Raw genomic sequence first — 10,000 nt, forward strand, 5'->3', positions numbered from 1 at the left:
TATACCGATGCATGTCGTTAACACCTAGTCCGCCTCGTCCGATCTATCTAAACAGTCTCGACGCACCCAACACTCTTTCAAAGTCGGATTACTCGGACTCAATCTGAAAATGGACCGATGCATGACGTCAACACTTAGCCCGCCTCGTCTGATCTATCTAAGCCATCTCGACCCACCCAACACGCCTTCCAAGTCGGATCACTCGGACTTCGATCTGAAAATCTCCGGACTCATTTTTATGAATATCCCCAGTCAGTAAGAACGTTATTTCGCCAATATATACCAACAATAAACCATATTCCAATAGCTGAACCAAAAATATAATTCCCGATCCAAACGTTCTGCATCGCCCAACGCGACCACCTTCCCTATATATGTCAGGAGAGCACAGGGTTCCCCTCCAGACAACACTTACGCTCTATCCCCGACTCTCGGTCGATCGATAGGCCAGGTCAGCGGTGTCTGTTTCGGCCGAAGCTCGGACTTTGGTCAAAATGTTCCGATACAAAATTTGAACCAAGATAGATACAGATATGATTCCTTCTTAAATATACGTTGATTATCGAACAGAATATGGTAAATATTTTGCGATGACCGAGGATTTCATGAATTTTTTTTTTTTTTCGAAAAAATTTTCTATTATCGGAATTTCCTCAAATTTCATTTGGTTGCCTCCTAATGCTTATTAAAAATGATAACCAACAATCAGAATCATTATTTATCATTTATTTCAATTTTTATAATGAAAAACGTTCACGTCCTTTCGCGCCTCTCGATCGTCGTTTACGTGATGCATCGGTCAGCCCTAGTTTACGTGGTGCATCGGTAAGATCGAGTTCACGTTCTGCATCGGTCTGCCCGAGTTTACGTGGTGCATCGGTAAGATCGAGATTACGTGGTGCATCGGTAAGATCGAGTTCACGTTCTGCATCGGTCTGCCTGAGTTTACGTGGTGCATCGGTATGATCGAGTTTACGTTCTGCATCGGTGTGATCTAGTTTACGTTGTGCATCGGTAAGATCGAGATTACGTGAAGCATCGGTATGATCGAGTTTACGTTCTGCATCGGTCTGGACTCTGAGATATATTTTCGACGTGAAAATGTTCCGATACAACTTTTGAACCAGGATAGTTAGAGAGATGATTTTTTCTGGGATGTACGTTGATTGGGGAATGGATTGTGGAAAATAACTTGCCATGACCGAGGTGTTCTCGAATTTTTTTTTTTTTTCGAAAAATATTTTCTGATTTTGGATTTCACTCAAATTTGATTTCGTTGCCTTCTAATGTGTTCTAAAAGAGTAAATCAGTAATCAGAATCGAAAAATATTTTTCGGATTTTTTTTTTTTTGAAAAAAAATTTTCTGATTTTGGAATTTCCTCAAATTTGATTTGGTTGCCTTCTAATGTGTTTTTAAAGCGTAAATCAGTAATCAGAATCAATATTCATTGTCGACTTTAATTTTTATAAGGAAAAATGTTCACGTCCTTAAACGCCTCCCCATCATTAGCCCGAGTCCAAGTCGATGTCAGTCCCGAGCGGACGGTGTCAGATACTACCTATCGCCCCGGTCTGGACTTGGCGAGGTATTTCGACGTGAAATGTTCCGATACAACTTTTGAACCAGGATAGTTAGAGAGATAATTTCTTCTATGTTGTACGTTGATTGTGGAATGGATTGTGGGAAATAACTTGCCATGACCCAGGTGTTCTTGAATTTTTTTTTTTTTCGAAAAAAATTTTCTGATCTTGAAATTTCCTCAAATCTGATTGCGTTGCCTTCTAATGTGTACTAAAAGAGTAAATCAGTAATCAGAATCAATATTCATTGTCGACTTTAATTTTTATAAGGAAAAATGTTCACGTCCTTAAACGCCTCTCCATCGTTACCCCGACTCCAAGACGATGTTAGACCGGAGCGGACGGTGTCAAATGCGACCGATCTCCCCGGTCTGGACTTAGCGAGATATTCCGACGTGAAATGTTCCGATACAAAAATTTAACTGTGATAGTTAGAGAGATGGTTCCTTTTGTGATGTACGTTGATTGTGTAATAGAATATGGAAATAAACTTGAGATGACCGAGGTCTTCTGGGATTTTTTTTTTTTTTCGAAAAATATTTTTCGATTTCGGAAATCCCTCAAATTTCATTGAGATATGTCCTAATGTGTTCTTAAAACTTAAATCAACAATCAGAATTAATATCCAAAAGTTATTTCATTTTTTATAAGGAAAAACGTTCACGTCCTTTCCGCTCCCAAAAAGTGAGATATCATAGAAAATATCGCTATATTTGTTGTTTACGGCCATACCACGCTGAAATTGCCAGTTCTCGTCAGAACACTGTGCTGAGAGGTTATACCCAAAATCGCTCCGTAGAGATAGTTGTGGAATTTGTGAACGTTAAAACTGACCTGTGAAAGTGACCGTTGTGTTAGACCAGACGGCGCCAAGCCGCATTCCAGAGCCAAGAATAGACTGAGTGAGTGACGAAATTTTACCTGCTCGGGTCCGAAAGGCCCTGAAACGGCCGAGTTTCGCGTGAAACCGACCGCTTTTGAATTCCTTTTTGAAAGGAATTTCAAAAATTTTATCAGAACTTTATTAAAATGATGGACGACCAGGAAATGAAACTCCCTTCAGATTCATCTGATAATGAAACTGACCCCCCGAGAGTCGCCAAAAAGAGAAGTCGAGTTGGAGATGTGGAAAACCCAAACTTCACGCATCCAACAACATCTATCAGGAAAAGGAAGGACAAAAAGACAATCCCTGTAGAAATCAAAAATAAATTTAACTACCTCAATCCAAATGAGGTAGAAGTCAATGCAGCAGTCAATGAAATTAGGAAAAATCAACGGAAACCCCCGCCAATAGTGGTCAACGGCGTTTTCAAAAAACATAACAAAACGGTGGCCGACATAACGAAAGTTATAAATGGCAAATTTTATATTAAATACAGTGCCATGAACTCCACCGTCTACACCGAGACGGTAGAAGACAGAAAGAAGCTTGAAAAATATTTTGATGAAAACGACGTGAAATACCACACTTACACCCCAAGGGAAGAAAAAACTCATGCTTTTACGCTGAGGGGTCTGGATTCTGATCCAGACCTGGAAGAGATTAAAACTGAACTCCAGGAACTAGGAATTCCGGTTGTGGAAATCCACAAACTAAAAGCAACGAAATCACCGGCGTACATGGTCGTCACCGGAAATACGATAACGCTCCGGAAAATACAGAAGGAAGTCCGCGTTATTAATTATACAGCCGTTCGGTGGAACAAATATTACACAAAAAGGGAAGTAATCCAATGTCACAACTGCCAGATGTGGGGACATGCCACGGCCAACTGCCATAGGACCCCAAACTGCCTCAAGTGCGCGGAAAATCACGCGACTCGCGAGTGCCCAAAATCTATGAATACGCCGGCAAAGTGCGCGAACTGTTTCGGGAGTCACCCCGCAAACAGTACCGAGTGCGCGATTTACGTGAACATCTGCAACCGCAGGGCGAGGAACGCCAAAACCGCCGCCCCTGCCGCCCCCAAAGTTTACCGCGAAGCTCCAATCCCGGCCGTGAATGTCTGGGAAGAAAGGAGAAAGGCCCAAGAGGCCAAACAAAAACCGGTAAGTGGCATGGCCAACCCCCAAACCACCCCCAAAACCCCAACTTCCCCCCCAACAAACAAAACTCATGACACAAATAACACAAATAACTTCCAAAACGCGTTTTACGAGCTGAAAAGCGAGTTCAACAGACTGAACCAATACGTGGACATACGACAACTACTGACAGACGTCAAAAGACTCAACCAGCAGCTGCAAAATGCAAGCCCCGCCGAAAGAAAGTACGTCATACTGGAATTCTTCCTCAATTTAAATGACTAAGTCATTAAAAATCGCGACTTGGAACGCGAATGGAGTCTCCCAAAAATTCCTGGAGATCTCCAATTTTCTAAATTACAACCAAATAGACATACTGACTATCAACGAGACAAAACTGAAAAACAACCACAAATTTTTCATTAAAGGATACCAGACATATAGGCAAGACAGACAAGACAACTCTGGATTCGGTGGAATCGCTATACTAGTAAAGAACCTTATCGCATCCACCATTTTGCCTACCATCAACTGCACAATAGAGAACGCTAGCGTCCAGATTGATGGCAACTTAATCATAACGGCGGTGTATAATAGCCCCAGTCGCAAATTCAGTACCAACTGCCTAAGATTCCTATTTTCTAGGAAAAATAAAGTAATAGTTCTAGGCGATCTAAATGCTAAACACGAAGAATGGAACTGCAACTGCAGAAACACCAATGGAAATCGTCTATTCAGTTTCCTTGAAGCTAATGATGACGTAATTTTGAACATCCCTAACGGACACACTCATTTTCCAGACAATGGAAAAGCTCCGAGTACTATCGATTTAATACTCACTAAGAATATTAACTTGAATAGTATCCCGGACGCGAGTTGTCAGTTAGGGTCCGATCATAATCCAGTGATCTTCTCGGTCAATTATAGCAGCGAAAGAAACCCAACAAAATTAGTGTACGACTATTCGAACGCTGATTGGGCAAAATTTCGTACAATATTAGATAGTAAAATAACTATCAACAATGAAATCGAAACTGCTTCCGACATCGAACGGGAAATTGAAAAGTTTACGAAGGCCCTCAAGTACGCCCGCGATAAAACAATTTCCAAAAAACCGAGAGCTGAAGTAGCAGAAAAACTACCAGCCCATATTATCGACTTGATCAAGTTCAGGAATAAAATCAGAAAAAGGTGGCAATCCCACCAAAGACAAGTCGATAAAACACTCTTAAACTCATACACCCGCGAAATCCGAAACCACATAAAAATTTTCCAGAACGAAAGATGGGAACAGAAAATCTCCAGGCTAAATTCTAATAACAAAGATCTCTGGAAAACAGTCAAATCCAGTATTCAAAAATTCTCCCAAGTTCCCATCTTGGTCCAAAATTCCGCGAATTACATCACCGATAAAGAAAAAGCGGACGTACTTGCGGAAAACTTCGAAACCGCTCACCACATATCCCAGACCGATAGTCCAGAACAAGCAGACATACGGAAAAGAGTGGAAGACTTTATAAATTCGAACCGCTTCGTAAAGCCCGAAAATCATCTATTAACAAATCCATCGGAAATACGGGACGAAATTAAAAAGCTTCCACTAAACAAAGCTCCAGGAAAGGACGAAGTGGACAATAGACTGATCCGGAACCTATCCAGAAAGGCCATAGTTCAACTGAACTACATCATAAACGCTGTATTCAAATTTCAACACTGGCCTAGCTGTTGGAAAACAGCAGTAGTAACCCCTATCCCCAAAGCCGGGAAAGTCACAACTTCTCCCGGCAACTACCGTCCGATCAGTCTACTGTCTAACCTCAGCAAGCTGACCGAGAAAATCCTGTTAGGAAAAATAAAACAAGTTATGAAAAACAATAAAATTCGCGATGACCATCAATTTGGCTTCAAGGAAAAACACAGCTCGACACAGCAAATCTGCCGAATCGTAGTTGACGTAATAAATAGTTTCAATAATAAAAACCACACGGTCATGCTCCTCCTCGACATCGAAAAGGCGTTCGACAAAGTTTGGATAGAGGGGCTGACCTACAAATTAATAAAACTTAAATTCCCGAAATTCCTCATAAAGACCATTTACTCATATCTCAATAACAGAAAATTCATAGTACGCGTAGGGAATGAAACATCCGCGCCCAAAAATATAAAAGCAGGAATTGTGCAGGGATCAGTCCTTGGACCTAGATTATTCAATATCTACGTCCAGGATATCCCGAAACATAACAAAACAAAAATCGCCCTCTTCGCGGATGACACGGCCATATATGCCCACTCATCCAGCGCTGAAGACGCCAATCGCGAGCTGAAAAACCATCTCGAAGTACTTATCAATTACTTCGACAGATGGAAAATAAAACTGAATGAGACCAAAGCAGAGCAGATCGTGTTTAGCAGAAGACGGAATGAAAAAGTAATCTTAGACAAATTAAAAATCAATAATACGGAAATTGCTCCAAAAAGCTCCGTTAAGTACCTGGGCATTGAATTGGACGAAAGGCTAAATTTCCACCGCCATATCAAAGCACAAATCCATAAAGGATACGCCATCAAAAAGATACTGCATCCTCTATTGTGCAGTAAAAGTATGCTGAATGAAAAAAACAAATTGCTCATTTACAAAACATACATCCGGCCAGTAGTCACATACGCTGCGCCGGCATTTTGTCACCTTAGGCCCTTTCCAATAAGGCCCATTCAAAACCTTCAAAACAAAATCCTAAGATTGGCCTTGAGCAAGCCGTATTACACTAGGATATCCAAACTACATGAACTCGCGGATATTCCAACCATCCGCGAGTACCTAAACAAAGTATCTAGCGATTTCTACGAATTCCAGTGTAAATCCAACGCACTGACAAGACAAATTACGAAAACGCGACTCCACGCATCCCCTCACCCCCTCCCGTACCAATTCCTTCCCATATTCCTTAAACCTCCCTAAAAACCCACCCCAAACACCCAAAAACCCCTATGAAAACCGCCATCTTCCAAGACCGGCCATGTCACATACCGACATTTTGAAAAATATGTCTTGACGACGAATCACAACGAAAGGTAGCGGCAGCCAATGCGAATGGCGTATCCATCGCCCTGTTATCGTAACAACCAATCGGTCCTACGGGTACTAGACCCAACAGCGACACGAACGGTGCTACGAGAAATGGGGACTGGCCACGACTAGCAAATGGCGGCCGTTAGCTGAATTGAGAATCGCCGTTTAGCATAACGGGAACCCCTTCCCAGACATGTATATAAAATTGTATATAAAAATTTATAAATGCTAAAACTGTACATAACTGTATATATATATCCCCAACCCACCCCCCATCCCTCCCCAAATTATTTATATCAGGTTTTTTATTCCTAAATTTTTCCTGAAAATCCCCTATTATAATAAAATAAATAAATATACGATATCAAACAAAAATTCCCAAACACCCTGAAATTACTTAAAAATTTTTTATTATATGTATATGAAATGTAACTGATAATACCAGAATTATCTGGTAGGAACTGTATATAAACCCTTATTGTTGATTAACATGGCCTATATAGGCACATATCTGTAACTATCACAAAGACAAATAAAGCCCATTTGAAATTGAAATTGAAATTGAACACTGAAGCCAAGCAGCGTCGGGCGCGGTTAGTACTTGGATGGGTGACCGCTTGGGAACACCGCGTGCTGTAAGCTTTTTTTTTACGTTCTGCATCGGTCTGCCGAGATAACGTGGTGCATCGGTATGATCGAGTTTACGTTCTGCATCGGTAAGATCGAGATTACGTGATGCATCGGTAAGATTGAGATTACGTGGTGCATCGGTAAGATCGAGTTTACGTGGTGCATCGGTAAGATCCAATTCACGTTCTGCATCGGTAAGATCCAGTTCACGTGGTGCATCGGTAAGATCGAGATTACGTGGTGCATCGGTAAGATCGAGTTTACGTGGTGCATCGGTAAGATCCAATTCACGTTCTGCATCGGTAAGATCCAGTTCACGTGGTGCATCGGTAAGATTGAGATTACGTGGTGCATCGGTAAGATCGAGTTTACGTGGTGCATCGGTAAGATCCAATTCACGTTCTGCATCGGTAAGATCCAGTTCACGTGGTGCATCGGTAAGATTGAGATTACGTGGTGCATCGGTAAGATCGAGTTTACGTGGTGCATCGGTAAGATCCAATTCACGTTCTGCATCGGTAAGATCCAGTTCACGTGGTGCATCGGTAAGATCGAGATTACGTGGTGCATCGGTAAGATCGAGTTTACGTGGTGCATCGGTAAGATCCAATTCACGTTCTGCATCGGTAAGATCCAGTTCACGTGGTGCATCGGTAAGATTGAGATTACGTGGTGCATCGGTAAGATCCAGTTCACGTGGTGCATCGGTAAGATGGAGATTACGTGGTGCATCGGTAAGATCGAGATTACGTGGTGCATCGGTAAGATCTACTTTACGTTCTGCATCGGTCTGCCCTTGTTTACGTGGTGCATCGGTAAGATCGAGATTACGTGAAGCATCGGTATGATCGAGTTTACGTTCTGCATCGGTCTGCCCGATATTACGTGGTGCATCGGTCTGCCCTAGTTTACGTGGTGCATCGGTTTGGACTTAGAGATATATTTTCGACGTGAAAATGTTCCGATACAACTTTTGAACCAGGATAGTTAGAGAGATGATTTTTTCTGGGATGTACGTGGATCGGGGAATGGATTGTGGGAAATAACTTGCCATGACCGAGGTGTCCTCGAATTTTTTTTTTTTTCGAAAAAAATTTTCTGATTGTGGAATTTTCTCAAATTTGATTTGGTTGCCTCCTAATGTGTTCTAAAAGAGTAAATCAGTAATCGGAATCGAAAAATATTTTTCGGATTTTTTTTTTTTTCGAAAAAAATTTTCTGATCGTGGAATTTCCTCAAATTCGATTTGGTTGCCTTCTAATGTGTTTTTAAAGCGTAAATCAGTAATCAGAATCAATATTCATTGTCGACTTTAATTTTTATAAGGAAAAATGTTCACGTCCTTAAACGCCTCCCCATCATCAGCCCGAGTCCAAGTCGATGTCAGTCCCGAGCGGACGGTGTCAGATACTACCTATCGCCGAGGTCTGGACTTGGCGAGATATTACGACGTGAAATGTTCCGATACAACTTTTGAACCAGGATAGTTAGAGAGATGATTTCTTCTATGTTGTACGTTGATTGTGGAATGAAATACGGAAAATAACTCGCCATGACCGAGGTGATTACGATTTTTTTTTTTTTTCGAAAAAAATTTTCTGATCGTGGAATTTTCTCAAATTTGATTTGGTTGCCTCCTTATATGTTCTAGTAGCGATAATCAACAATCAGAATCAAAATCCATGGTCGGGTTTGATTTTTATAAGGAAAAATGTTCACGTCCTTTTTTACAACCCCGACTCATTGACGATGTTAGAACCGAGCCGGCGGTGTCAGATACGACCGATCGCCCCGGTCCCGATCGTCATTTACGTTGTGCATCGGTCTGCCCGAGATTACGTGGTGCATCGGTATGATCGAGTTTACGTGGTGCATCGGTAAGATCCAATTCACGTTCTGCATCGGTAAGATCCAATTCACGTTCTGCATCGGTAAGATCCAGTTCACGTGGTGCATCGGTAAGATGGAGATTACGTGGTGCATCGGTAAGATCGAGATTACGTGGTGCATCGGTAAGATCTACTTTACGTTCTGCATCGGTCTGCCCTTGTTTACGTGGTGCATCGGTAAGATCGAGATTACGTGAAGCATCGGTATGATCGAGTTTACGTTCTGCATCGGTCTGCCCGATATTACGTGGTGCATCGGTCTGCCCTAGTTTACGTGGTGCATCGGTTTGGACTTAGAGATATATTTTCGACGTGAAAATGTTCCGATACAACTTTTGAACCAGGATAGTTAGAGAGATGATTTTTTCTGGGATGTACGTGGATCGGGGAATGGATTGTGGGAAATAACTTGCCATGACCGAGGTGTCCTCGAATTTTTTTTTTTTTCGAAAAAAATTTTCTGATTGTGGAATTTTCTCAAATTTGATTTGGTTGCCTCCTAATGTGTTCTAATAGCGATAATCAACAATCAGAATCAAAATCCATGGTCGGGTTTGATTTTTATAAGGAATAATGTTCACGTCCTTTTTCGCCTATGTTCTTTTTCGACGTGAAAAGTTCCGATACAACTTTTGAACCAGGATAGTTAGAGAGATGATTTTTTCTGGGATGTATGTTGATTGACGTACGAAACTTGGAAAAAAAATAGAAAAGACCGAGGTACTCTAGAAAAAAAATTTATTGAAAATATTTTTTTGATTTCGGAATTAATTCGAAATTCATTCAGATGTCTTCTATCAA

Source organism: Harmonia axyridis, chromosome X, assembly GCF_914767665.1.
Source record: "Harmonia axyridis chromosome X, icHarAxyr1.1, whole genome shotgun sequence".
NCBI lineage: Eukaryota > Metazoa > Arthropoda > Insecta > Coleoptera > Coccinellidae > Harmonia > Harmonia axyridis.